At 47.0% G+C, this 13,717-nt stretch overlaps 1 protein-coding gene across 2 annotated transcripts in view; it reads right to left on the reverse strand.

Moving 5' to 3' along the window:
- Window positions 1-13,717, reverse strand: part of TNFRSF19 (TNF receptor superfamily member 19) — a 96,546-nt gene that overhangs the window by 79,054 nt on the left and 3,775 nt on the right. The window contains exon 1 of one of the 2 annotated variants that reach the window (XM_042254900.1): window positions 8,460-8,577. The exons of the other annotated variant lie outside the window; for it this stretch is intronic. The gene's annotated coding sequence lies outside the window, so the exon portion shown is untranslated. Of the gene's footprint in view, window positions 1-8,459; window positions 8,578-13,717 lie in introns of those variants that run through there. 2 annotated transcript variants of the gene reach the window in all.

Genomic DNA, 13,717 nt, shown 5'->3' on the forward strand with positions numbered 1-13,717 from the left:
GAAGCCTGATGTGCCGCAGTCCATGGTGTTGTGAAGAGTTGGACACGACCGAGTGACTAAATGGAACTGAGGAAAACTCACCAGAATTAAAAATAGCCTGCGGGTAATTGGGAACGGTCAGGAGAAAATGCAGCCAGGATCCCTGGGTTCTCAGCAAAGTCACTCTGAGATCGCACATCTGTAGAGACAAAAACCCCTTTCTGTGGGGTGTGGGAGCGTTTGCTGAGATAATGCAGGGAAGCGGCACAGCTGACGGCCTTGAACAGAGTAAAGGCATAAAGGATGATGGCTGCTGAGGTTGCCATGGTTTTTGTTGCCCTTGGGAGCATCACTAACCAACTGTGGACCTGACCCGAGTCTCCTCTTCTCTGAACTGGGCATAGTGACAGGACTGCCTCCAGAATGGCTGTGAGCAATAAGTAAGCCTGACTGCTCTGAGATGTGACTGTTCCTGGCACATAAGTACTCAATACAGGTCAGCAATGGATGCTGACATTATTGGGCCTCCCAGTTGGATCAGTGGTAAAGAACCTGCTTGCCAACGCCAGAGATGCAGGAGACCCAGGTTCGATCCCTGGCTTGGGAAGATCCCCTGGAGGAGGGCATGGCAACCCATTCCAGTATTCTTACCTGGAGAATCCTCAAGGACAGAGGAGCCTGATAGGTTATACTCCATGGGGTCACAAAGAATTAGACATGGCTGACGCTATTAAGAAGAGGTGGCAAGAATACACAGAAGAACTGTACAAAAAAGATCTTCACGACCCAGATAATCATGATGGTGTGATCACTCACCTAGAGCCAGACATCCTGGAATGTGAAGTCAAGTGGGCCTTAGAAAGCATCACTACCAACAAAGCTAGTGGAGGTGATGGAATTCCAGTTGAGCTATTTCAAATCCTGAAAGATGATGCTATGAAAGTGCTCCACTCAATATGCCAGCAAATTTGGAAAACTCAGCAGTGGCCACAGGACTGGAAAAGGTCAGTTTTCATTCCAATCCCAAAGAAAGGCAATGCCAAAGAATGCTCAAACTACCACACAATTGCACTCATCTCACACGCTAGTAAAGTAATGCTCAAAATTCTCCAAGCCAGAATGTGTGAACCGTGAACTTTCAGATATTCAAGCTGGTTTTAGAAACGGCAAAGGAACCAGAGATCAAATTGCCAACATCCGCTGGATCATGGAAAAGCAAGAGAGTTCCAGAAGAGCATCTATTTCTGCTTTATTGACTATGCCAAAGCCTTTGACTGTGTGGATTACAATAAACTGTGGAAAATTCTGAAAGAGATGGGAATACTGGACCACCTGACCTGCCTCTTGAGAAATCTGTATGCAGGTCAGGAAGCAACAGTTAGAACTGGACATGGAACAACAGACTGGTTCCAAATAGGAAAAGGGGTACATCAAGGCTGTATATTGTCACCCTGCTTATTTAACTTCTATGCAGAGTACATCATGAGAAACGCTGGACTGGAAGAAGCACAAGCTGGAATCAAGATTGCTAGGAGAAATATCAATAACCTCAGATATGGAGACGACATCACCCTTATGGCAGAAAGTGAAGAGGAGTTAAAAGCCTCTTGATGAAAGTGAAAGAGGAGAGTGAAAAAGCTGGCTTAAAATTCAACATTCATAAAACTAAGATCATGGCATCTGGTCCCATCACTTCATGGGAAATAGACAGGGAAATAGTGGAAACAGTGTCAGACTTAATTTGTTTGGGCTCCAAAATCACTGCAGATGGTGATTGCAGCCATGAAATTAAAAGAGGCTTACTCCTTGGAAGGAAACTTATGACCAACCTAGACAGCATATTAAAAAGCAGAGACATTACTTTGCCAACAAAGGTCCATCTAGTCAAGGCTATGGCTTTTCCAGTGGTCATGTATGGATGTGAGAGTTGGACTGTGAAGAAGGCTGAGTGCCAAAGAATTGATGCTTTTGAACTGTGGTGTTGGAGAAGACTCTTGAGAGTCCCTTGGACTGCAAGGAGATCCAAACAGTCCATTCTAAAGGAGATCAGTCCTGGGATTTCTTTGGAAGAAATGATGCTAAAGCTGAAACTCCAGTACTTTGGCCACCTCATGCGAAGAGTTGACTCAGTGGAAAAGACTGATGCTGGGAAGGATTGGGGGCAGGAGGAGAAGGGGATAACAGAGGATGAGATGGCTGGATGGCATCACCGACCCGATGGACGTGAGTTTGAGTGAACTCCGGGAGTTGGTGATGGACAGGGAGGCCTGGAGTGCTGCAGTTCATGGGGTCACAAAGAGTAGGACACGACTGAGTGACTGAACTGAACTCAACTGAACTGAAGCTACTTAGCATGAACACACCCTGCCTTTGTTCATGATATTACCCTTGAGGAGCAACGGTCCAGTGTATTGATAGTCCCTGAAGGCTGCAACCTGCTGGACAAATGTGGGACACCCACATGGTCACGATCTTCCAGGCAGCATTTCAGACCTCTGGACCTGAGGCTGCAGAGGGTGTCTGAAGACTGAGAACAGGGCCAGTGAACTAGGCATTCACAGCATCGAGGATCATGCCGGTGCTCTGGAAAAAGGCCAGCTTCTTTCCTTACTGCCTACCCTCTACACAAGGTGTTTATCCCCATACAATGGAGGACACTAAGACCCAAAGGGCACATTGACTAGAAATGGTGGAAACCAAAGAAAACTCATTCCTGGTGACCCCAAGGCAGGGCTCTGGGTGCTCTGCCAGGCTGACGAAGGGTTGTACCCGCCCCAGTGAGTATCTTAGACCCTTCCACTTAGCTCGATCACCAAACTGGTCGATACTGCAAAGCTGTACAACCATCTAAATAACGTGTTCAACAGTGCAGCCCTTCATCCCGCCAGCTCTGATGGAACAGCTATGAGTGCCTCCAAGGAGGAGGAGCCACCTGAGGGAGGGCGCGGTAAAGGGGCACTTGGCCCGAGCTCCTGGCGGAGCGGAGTGGCTGAACCTCTTCAGACTGCCTGACCAAGAACTATTCAGAAATAAACCATTCAGCTGGTGGAGTGTTCTAAGCGTGACCTTGAATTTCCTGGAATAAAATGAAATCACTTATGAAATGTGTTGGCATTCATAAAAAAAGAAGGAAAATTTAATGGAATAACAAGCATGTAAGTAATTATGTTTAAAATAAAAATAAGGCAATAAAAAGGTATTTACTGAAATTGCTTTTAACTTCTGGGTCTGGCCCAGGTAAAGAAACGCCTTTTATAGATGCCAGCATTCTGTTTATCTGGGGAAGGACCTGACAAGCACAGAATACACACATTATGAGATTATGGACAATGAGTCTGGGCTTCCCTGGTAGCTCAGAAGTAAAGAATCCGCCTGCCAATGCAGGAGGCGTTGGTTTGATCCCTGGGCCAGGAAGATCCCCTGGAGAAGGAAATGGCAACCCACTCCAATATTCTTGCCTGGGAAATCAATCCCATGGACAGAGGAGCTGGGCAGGCTGCAGTCCTGGGGTCGCAAAGAGTCAGACACAACTTAGCAACTAAACAACACTGGGCCCACAGGGGCTTTCATATTTTGCCTCAGCGTCCAGACGACACACATCAGCTAACAGTCTGGTGCCTGTTTTTCCAAAATGTGTGCAGAGAAACCAGCCGCGGCAATCAGAAGACCAAAGATGCCCGGTGTACAGGAATCCAGGCATGTGGGATTGCTGTCTCGCCATCTCTCTTCAACAACAGCAAGCAGGTGTCAAGAGAACCAGGCAAGCAAAAACGAAGAGCCCAGAGCACAGAGCTGGCAAACACTTCTCGGCGGCAGAGAAAGTGCCTGCTTTTCAGATCAAGCTGCTCAGCCTGCTCATTTGAACGAATGGTAACTAACATGGAGGCCACCTAACTGCCAGCCCCTGGAGAAGGTAAATCCAACCGGTGGGGAAATGAGAGGCACCCTCCTCCCCTTGCTGATCCAGATCCTGAAGACCTGGGCTGGTGCATGTCACTGGGCAGAGCTCAGGGTTTCAGGGAACGGCTGGGAGCGGCAGCCCCAGGCTTCTCCAGTCCGAGCCGGGCAGACCCACTGGATCTGAACCACGGGGCTGCTCCAACCTGCAGGTCCCTCCAGCCGCCCCTGCTTCTGCCCCCAGGCTCTCGTGCACACGGGGCCTCACCTACCATGCCTTCCCCAGATCTGCCATACTGGGTCTCCCTAAACCTAGCATGGGCAACCTCCCTTGGGCTCCTGCAGCACCCTGGGTGTCCTGCCAACCCACAGGGTGATCGTCCAGTTCCTTCTCTCTCTCTGTCGCCCTTGAATTGCATCTAGTCAGGACGCATAGCTTCCTTCTGTCACTATAGCACTTAATTTTAAAGATCAGTTTTCATATTAAAAATGAAGACTTTTCCTGAAAATTGAAAGCCTGGCATCCACAAGCCCCATGTCAAGGTGACCCAAGCTCCAGCTGAGCAGCTGCCATCCCACCCACTGAGGGATTCAGGCATCGGGGGATATGGTCCCCACCTCCCCTGTTGTCACAACCTTCCGGCATCACCAGCCGAGCAATTAGAGTTCATCACCAGTTGGAGTTGGAGTATTTGGTGATAAGAACTGTGATTTTGCTCTAGAACTGTAACACTTCCAAAATATGTGCACAATACCTGTTGAAGCAATGAAGAAATTCATTAACTAGAAACAGTAAAATGTTAGGGTTGTCGTAAGGAGTAAAATAATATAAGGGGAAATGTGTGTGACCGACCACACCTTGAGCTTGAAACGTAAGTGATGGTGGGAGAACACGGTTCAGGTGAGGGGGGTGTTTCTGAGTATAGAGCTATAATAATGACAAACATCCCCAAGGAGGAAAAGCTCACGTGGACCTTCCCAATTTTAACAATTCAGTAACATCTTCAAGAATGGTCCTTATTTTTGATCTTATAAATGACCAAAATATATGAATCTTAGAATGGTTCAAATAATCTAAATAATTTTTTTCTGAGAAAAAAGTTGCTTAATTTTCTTTCTTCCCCTCACATTTCAAAGCCATTTGATTTATTATCTGACACGCAGAGCATGCAACAGGAAAATGTTTCATCTAGTAAAACTATACATACACTAGGTCATGAAGCCACCACCAACTCATACATTTTTCCAATATGCAATAAGCTGAGATTTTTTTGAAAGAAATGAACATTAAGCTGGCAGGCTTACAATTTATAAAATCAGCACTGAAATGATGCCAATGCTACACGTACAGCTTCTTATATTTTAATGGTGGAACACAATCATAAATGGCTGAGAATAATGTCAGTTCCATATGTGAAGAGAATAAAAAATTAATTAGAAATTTAGGGTGCCACTATTTCCACACACAGCAACAACCTCTAGCTGCTGGCTATTCTGTATCTTCACCTTCAATTTCACTCTATCCTGAAAATTGTTCTTCTTACACAGTAGAATTTGCAGCCCCTTTTGCGGCCTAGAAAGCTCAGGAAAGTATGCGGTAATAAAAATATACATATTGTTGTTGGCTGGGAAGTGGGAATGATTTCCCTTTTCAAGACAAGAAATATTTTCTACTAAAAACTCTACAAGCTTTAAAATGTTCTGTTGCCAAATACAATACCTTCAATTCCTTCAAAGCTCAAAACCATTAGGGGCCACTCACCGTCAGGCTCCTACAATTTTTTTAAACAGAACTTAAACTAGGATAGGTTTTTTGAAAATAATTCTTTTTATTTCTCTGAGTTTTAAATGCTGTCATTTTTGCCTTAGGAAGGCACAGTGTTCTCAAAATGTCTAATAAACTAGCATACTGTAACTGGGTACTCTTCCCCAACTTTACTAATGTTTTTCAATCCTAAAAGACAAATAGGACAATTGTAGCATCAGGGTCTAAGGGGGCCCCAAACATCCATACAGTCTATTCTCAGAGAATTGTGCATAACAATGTCTACAACACAGCTGTTTAAGTTTTTACTTTAGAAGTCTGGACAGATTCCAAAACCCCTCTCTAGCATGTGTAGAGTTCTCCATTATAAGTGGCCTCCATTCTTTTAGAACTTCCTCATCTTAGAACCATCCGAGCAGACAGAGGGGAAGAGTTGGCTGAATAACATTTACTCTTCAGGTAGACAAGCTCCTCTGGTATATAATTGCTGAGGTTGGCTGTCCTCTTTTTAAAAACCCAGCTCTTAAAACTTCAATTTAAAAGGCACATATTCTGTGATGTGTGGACTACATGATAACCCAATACTGTTTAAACATCTTACTTCTAAATGTAAACAGTTGAGACAGATAAAATACGATGAATGAACTCACTGCTCAGCCAGTAAATCATGAAAGGAAATTGCATTCGTACTGCTTGACTGTTCTTTTTCTTCAGCCAGAAGGTCATTTTAGAAAGGTTATGAACATTTAAGAATCAGCTGCCATGAGACAAACACCTCTCACTGTTAAGTTGTTCCTGCTCTCTTATCACATGAGCAGCTGTCTCTTTATTCAGGGCATATATTTATTCAACCTGTTGTCAACAGACAGAGCATGCTGGCCTTTTCCAGATCTTTAAATGCTTGACTTTAAATACTGATTTATCAGATTTAAGAGGACTTGGCTATTTTCCTTAAAGATCCTATAGTATTTTGTTTGTGCTTTGTTAATTTTTGAGTGGCTGATCCAGTTGCAGAAGACTGGGTTGAGCTTGGGTTTGGATGTTTAAATAGGTGAAAACGGAGAACCAAAGTCTCTTCAGGAGTGTTAGCAAAACTCCTCACTCAGATGTCAAATGTCCCCAAATACCCTGGATTCACATATTAGAGCTACAACTAGTAAATTAAATTAACATACTAATCACAGCATGTAATTATTACATGTATGTACAAATACATTCTATGTAAGTTAAACTTCATGATCATCTGAGGTTAAAAAACAAATTTTCTGTTCTTCTAAAAAGCCTCTCAAATGTTAGCAATGTTTTTTATTCAAGTCATCTGGGTAGGAAAGGCACTTTACACTACAATGTCAAGTGCATAAAAAAGTCTTCCTATGTGCTTACCTTCAAATTCAAAATTCAGTCTGGACTCAGAGCCTAAAGACACTCCCATCAAAGAAACAAATAAATTCCATGAATGTCCCAGAAAATGCTAACGCAACATCCTAGAATCAGCACTTAGTATGGAAAAAATTCCAAAAAGAAGACACCTGGCCTCCATAACAAAGTAGACCTCATGAGACACAAGGGTTAAAAAGAAACAAACATAGAGCTCACGATAAAGCACCATGTATTCATGCCAAGGGAGTATTTTAAAAATGAAACTGCATTTCTGTGTTTTATATTATTGCCAGAACTTGATAAATATGTGAAGAAAAACTCTTTTCAAGCACTGACATCTCTGTGAATGATAACTGTCAAAAACTGTCTTCCAGGGTAGGACTCTATTCTCGCCCCCTCTAGTTATATATCTTTAAATTAGATGATAAAGTGCTTGAAATAAGACGTTTTTAAACTACATGAAAGAAGCATAGCAAAGACGCCTAAGGTGAAGCTGTACAACAGAAAACATAGGGAGTAAACCCTGAACTAATGCAATATAATCTTCCCCTTTGCATAGAAGTATCTGATCATGAAATAACAACACATCAAAATTAATTCTTCTGTTTGCCTAAGTCATGTTTAACAGTAACTGTTTCCTTATATAAAAAAATTGTCTTCTATTGTAAACAGTAAAGGAAAACTGTCACTGGAGTAAAAACCACCCATTCATAGTTTGAGTTAAACTATTTCAATTAAAGAAATACCGAACAATGCCTAATGGTCTTGTTTGTATGCAAATTGAGTCCTTTTTTTAAATGAAAACAAACAAACAAATAAACAAGTGACATGCATTTCCTACAATGGTAACTGTAGGTGTGACGCATAGCTCTCTACCAACGAAACAGATTGCTGCAGCTGGGTGCTTGCAAACTTTCTCTTCAAGAGGGAATGAGCTACATCTCTATGCCATCGAACGGCAGGAGAGCCCTGACCAAGGCTGCGAGAGCGGCCCTGTGCATCACCGTGCCGGCACCTCCTCCCTCCCGGGCTCTCACACTGTCCGCCGGCCTGCAGACCGCTTCCCGCCGGGAGGGCTGCAGCGCCCGGTCCAGGCCGGGCGAGCACACGCTTGCATGCACACACACCTTCGCCTGCGCGCAGCATTCTGTTGACTAGCTCCCTGCACCGAGGGTCAGCGCGCTCGGTCCTGTCACCCACGCGGGCCGGGGGGCGTTCCCCCAGCTCTGGCATCTCCGTGCCCCTCGCCGCCAGCCCTTGCCGGGGGTCGCCTCCGCCGGCCCTGTCCTCTCGACCCTTGCCCTGTGCACCGGCAGCCCAGGCTGGAGCCCCTTGCTTCCACCCGCGGTCGCCTCCTCAGCGCGCTTTTCGCGCGGATCCGCCGAGGCGAGGGCTGGGACCGCGGCGTGGCGTGGCCGGGTGGGCTGCGGGCACCTACCTTCCTGGGTGCTTGGAGGTTGCCCCGCAGGTCCAGACGGCGATCGGAGGCTCAGGAGCGCGCGGCACGCGGCGCAGAGCTGGGCCGGGGTCCGCTCCTCACGCGCGCGCCCTGCATTGCCCTCCCCGCGGCCCCGCGCTCCCCGGTAGCCCGGCAACCGCCACCGCCTCCCGGTCCCACCCACCCGGGGCCCCGCCCACCAGGATTCCCGCCCACGTCCCCTCCGGCCCGCAGGCTCCCGGCGGCGCCACCGCTTGCCCTGCCCCCGTCTGAGCCCCGCCCACCCCATGGCCCGCCTACATCGCAGCCCCGCCCACCCCTCGGCCCCCGCCCATTGCCTGCCCCGCCCACAGCAGAGCCACCGCACACTCCCTGGGCTCCGGGTTGTCCCCACGGGCTCCGGGCTGTCCCCACCGGCCCCGGGCACCTTAGGCCGCAGCTGAGCCGCCCGTGGCCCCCGGGGCTGCGGGAGCTGTTGACTGCATCCCGTAGGCGGGCCTGGGCAGGGCGGAGAGTGTTCATCCGGACCGCCAAGAGCGGGGCTGTGTCACTGCCTGCGGCTAGAGTGGCACCCTCGCGTCCACCTGGACCTGCTTGCAGGCTTCGTGCCTCTGCGCTGCTCGTCACCTACCCCGCGCCCGCCTCTGCGCCAGGAAAGGCTCGGGAAGCCACGTGACACGAGTGCAGTGGGTCCGGATCACCAGGACCTGGCCCACCGGGCTCCTCCCCACTCACAGAGGCTTTTCCCGGCGGGTCCACGGGACACTGGCTTCCAGAGGGCCCGGTGCACCCATAAGCCCAACGCGGTCTGGTCCAAGCTCCCAGGGATCCAGGCCTCCATAGGCATCTGGTGAACGGATGGTGTCCAAACTTCACTTTGCACACTTAAGAAGCAGAGCTGACGGTGCCCACTCCACACCCTTGGTGGACGGAGTAAAAGGACCAAGTACAGAAAAAGTTTTTCTGCAGTAGAATGCTATAGAAATGTATGCAATTATCATCATCTGGCCAGTGAGTAAGTGGACAAACTTCTCTCCAGCCCAAGATGCCACACACGCGTTGCGTTGGTGCAGAGCGCACTGCTCCCTTTGTTGGCTTTGATTCCCTGGCAAAACTTCACGTTCCTTTGAATGGAAACAAATCCTCTGTTTCCCTTCTATACCCCAAGGCCCACAGTAGCCTTCAATAAGTGTAGATTGAATACGTTGCTACAGTTAGTTACCCATACACATGACCCCACACTGAGAATGCCCAGTGCAGTACTAGGTAGCTGTGAAAGATAATTTAAAAATATCCTTCCAAGTGTCAACCTCAAGGTTGTCATGGCTAGAATAGAAACTGCAATAATAACTTACTTTTAATAATTTACAAATGATATACCCTATCCTATTTGAGGACTTTCCGGGTGGCGCTATTGGTAAAGAACCTGACTACCAATGCAGGAGACATAAGCGATGCCTGTTTGATCCCTGGGTCAGGAAAATTCTCTGGAAAAGGGAATGACTACCCACTCCAGTATTCTTGCCTAGAGAATCCCATGGAGAATTCTCCAGGGCTACAGTCCATGGAGTCACAAAGAGCTGGGCACGACTGAAGCGGCTTAGCATGCACGCACACATTATACCTGAAACTCGAGGTGAGCCTGCATTTCCCAAACCTACCTGTCAGCTGTGATCTGGAACCATAACACTCCCTGAACTTCACTCTCAAGCTCCCTCTTAGATGGAAGTCACCTGTTTGTCTAACTGGACCCCACCTCCCTGAGGGCACCTCTTATTTTCTTAGTAGCCCAGAGCTTAGCACACAGGGGATCCTCCGTCTACCATCCTTAAGCTGACTTATTCCTGCTTCTTTGTAAGGTCTCATACATTCATCCTTTTCCCTCTTTCTCTCTTTACCCCATCACCTCAACCACAGTGCAGGCCCTCTGCACCTTTCACCTGAATGCCCTGCCTTTTCAAACCTCCCTTCCCGCTACCCCGTCCAGCCCATCTGTCTTCCTCCTGCCTTACATCATGGTCACTGACCAGTGAAAAGATTTACAAGGATTCTTCACTCTGAAGGATGGCTTCTCCATCCTTTAAATTAGCAGTCAGGGATTTCCATGTTTGGGCTCCACCCACATCTTCAGCCTTATCTCTCCTCTCTCTACACCGACCACTTCATATTCCGGCCAAACTGGTCTGCATGCCTTGCCTCCAGTGTGCCCTGAACTTGCCCTTCCTCTGCTCCCCAAGCTTCCTCTTCATGCTCACCTCTTTCCCTCACCTGACTCCTTCGCACGCCAGAAGCCACAGCTCTCACGAGTCTCCCTAAGGTCTGAGGCCTTCTTAAGACAAGGACAGGACTTGCCACATTCTCCCTCCTGCCCTGTTTCTGTGAGCTAGCTTTCCTCCTCAAGGAGTTAAAAGGAGTTCTGCTTTCAAGAAGCGGCATATTTTGCTCAACATATACCTTTTATAGTATCGAACGTTCACATGAATGTTCAGTGTTTTCTGAGAGGAATTTAATCTGCCAGCCCAGGAACTCCTTTGTTTTCTTCTGGCCTCCCTTTCTGCTTGGGACAGTAGCACATTACTGCGTTCAGTCATTTTGCACCATCTCACGTGTGAGTGGCTGAGTTTCCCCTGAGCCCGCTAACTCTCCATGGACAGGTCTGATACACACACACGGCCGCTGGCATTGCACATTCTGGCCTTGGATGCTAAATCGCTGCTCACTAGTTGTATGCCCTTGGAAAAGTTACTTGACCTTCCCAAACTTCTGCTTCTTCAACTGTGAAAGGCGTTGTTCCATTGGTCATTGTTCAGTAAGATAAGGGATGGAAAGAGCTCAGCCCAATGTCTGGCACACAGTCAGTGCTCACTAAATGGCAGCCTTTTGTAGGCACACAGTGCCAAGCATCAGAAATGTGTGATAACCCAAATGGTGCTTGATAGTGAGGAGCCCTGAACAGCTGCACTGTGGCTATTGAGTGCATTTTACTCTTTTTGTTTTAACTTTTTGGCATGTGGGGTCTTAGTTCGTCGACCAGGGATGGAACCCACACCCCCTCAGTGGAAGTGCGGAATCTTAACCACTGGACTGCCAGGGAAGTCCCACATGCATGTGTTCTCAGTCGCTCAATCCAACTCTTTGGGGCCCTGTGGACAGTAGCCCGCAGGATCCTCTCTTCATGGGATTCTCCAGGCATGAATACTGGAGTGGGTAGCCAATCCCTTCTCCAGGGAATCTTTCCAATCCGGGGACTGAAACTGTGTCTCCAGCATTGGCAGAAGGATTCTTTACCGCTGAGCCATCTGGGAAGCCCAGGGAAGTTCCACACTGGTTGTTATTAATGAATTGAAATTTTACTGACAAAGCCAAATTCTTTCTTTTTTTTTTTTGGCTACTGGGGATTGATGGATCTTAGTTCCCTGGGACCAGTGATCAAACCCTGGTCCATGGCAGTGAAAGTCCAGAGTCTTAACCGCTAGACCACTAAGCAATTCCCTGAAAGAGCCAAATTCTTATGAGGATTTTGGTAGAGGTATAGTTTTAAAGATTATGTTAAGAGTTGGCTTTCTGAAGCTAGTTTTAACAATAGCTAGGCTGATTTGAAGTGTATTTGTTTAGAATATGTTCCTAAAAAAGTTGAACCAATGAAGTTAACAAACCTCTTGGGAAAATAGTTTCCATGACAAGCTAGCTCACTGGAATAAAAGTTAATGGAAAACTGCTTGACTTTCAAGTAATTTCCAGCATACAACACTATTTCATGGGGGAAAGGAACAGAATGCAAGTCACATGAGAACTGTGAATTCTGTCTGTTCCTTCACAGTGCCTGGTGCATAGTAGGTACTCATTAAAAATTTGTTGAATGAATGAATAAATAGGGGTAAAAATCTCAAAGAGCTACAAAGTTTGCCAAATATAGTTAGGAAAATAAAGGGGAATATAACCAAGACCCAAATATTTAAGTAATTATCAGCACCCATTGCTGACCACTGATGTCAGACCATCTGTGTAGGGCGGGGGCCTGACAGGGAGCAACTTGTCCAAGTTAATAGCAAAGCAAGATCCAAAATCCAGGCTTCCTGACTCCTAATATAATCATCACCATACCAAGAATGCATAAATTAATACATGTGGCTTACGGCTTCCTTGGTGGCTCAGATGGTAAAGAATCTGCCTGCAATGTAGGAGAGCCAGGTTTGATTCCTGGGTCGGGAAGATCCTCTGGAGAAGGGAATGACAACCCACTCCAGTGTTCTTACCTGGGAAATCCCAAGGACAGAGGAGCCTGGTGGGCTATAGCCCAGAGGGTCACAAAGAGTTGGATATGATTGAGCGACTAACACAGGCCAAGGAGGGTATTTATTCAGTTGATATAATGTCAAACTCATGACATCTATAGTGCAAAATTGCTGTAAGTTGCAACAGGTGCACTGATCCTGGTGAGTTTATGACACCATGTTGGTCAAAATCTTCTGTGTTTATTGAGAGAAGAAACAAACCATGATGTTCCTTTTCTGCTTCCCAAGAAACACAGGGGACTGACTCCTCTGCACATGGTGGGATGAAGAAGCAGGCTTACTGGGCAGTATACCCCAAGGCTAGGCTGTAGGGCTGTCTAAGTCCTGGGTGCCACTGACAGGATGGAGAAAGCTGTACTTCTCAGAATGCTTCTCAGAGAGGGAGCAGGTTGTGTTGGAAGAATTGGTCTGATCAAGTCGCTCAGAACCCCCATGTTATCTCCCTCCGCCCCCTCATCAAAGGGCAGAGTTAAGTCACAATGGGTGATGCTGAAGTACTTTGCAAGCAAGGATGTGAGAGATGGTCAGGCTGGAGTGGTGATTTCAGCCAGTGAGTGGATCTGAGGGAGCATGCCCACCAGGGAGCCTCCTTACGCCCCCTTTCGTAGCCCATTCCTCTAAGTAGTACTGACAACATGTTAAAGAATCACTCCTTAATGGTGCACTGGTTTCTGAAAGTTTCCAGGGTGTCCTGGACTGGCCCTGCTATCACAGAGAGTCTGACCAACTACACCAATGATGGATGCATGAGTGTGGTCCAGAACTGAAGCAGAGAAAGAATGACTTAGATCCCAAGGTCCTTTATAGTTGAAGATTCTAGGCCAACAATGGAAAATTTGATCAAAAAATTCTAATAACTCTCATAAAATATACCAAACAAAATTGTTTTAAAAGCTCATTCCCCCCCTAGAATTTTGGCTGTAATGTGTGCTAACAGTCAAGTTCAGCTCCATGCAATTCTTA

Source organism: Ovis aries, chromosome 10 (assembly GCF_016772045.2).
Source record: "Ovis aries strain OAR_USU_Benz2616 breed Rambouillet chromosome 10, ARS-UI_Ramb_v3.0, whole genome shotgun sequence".
Classification (NCBI taxonomy): domain Eukaryota; kingdom Metazoa; phylum Chordata; class Mammalia; order Artiodactyla; family Bovidae; genus Ovis; species Ovis aries.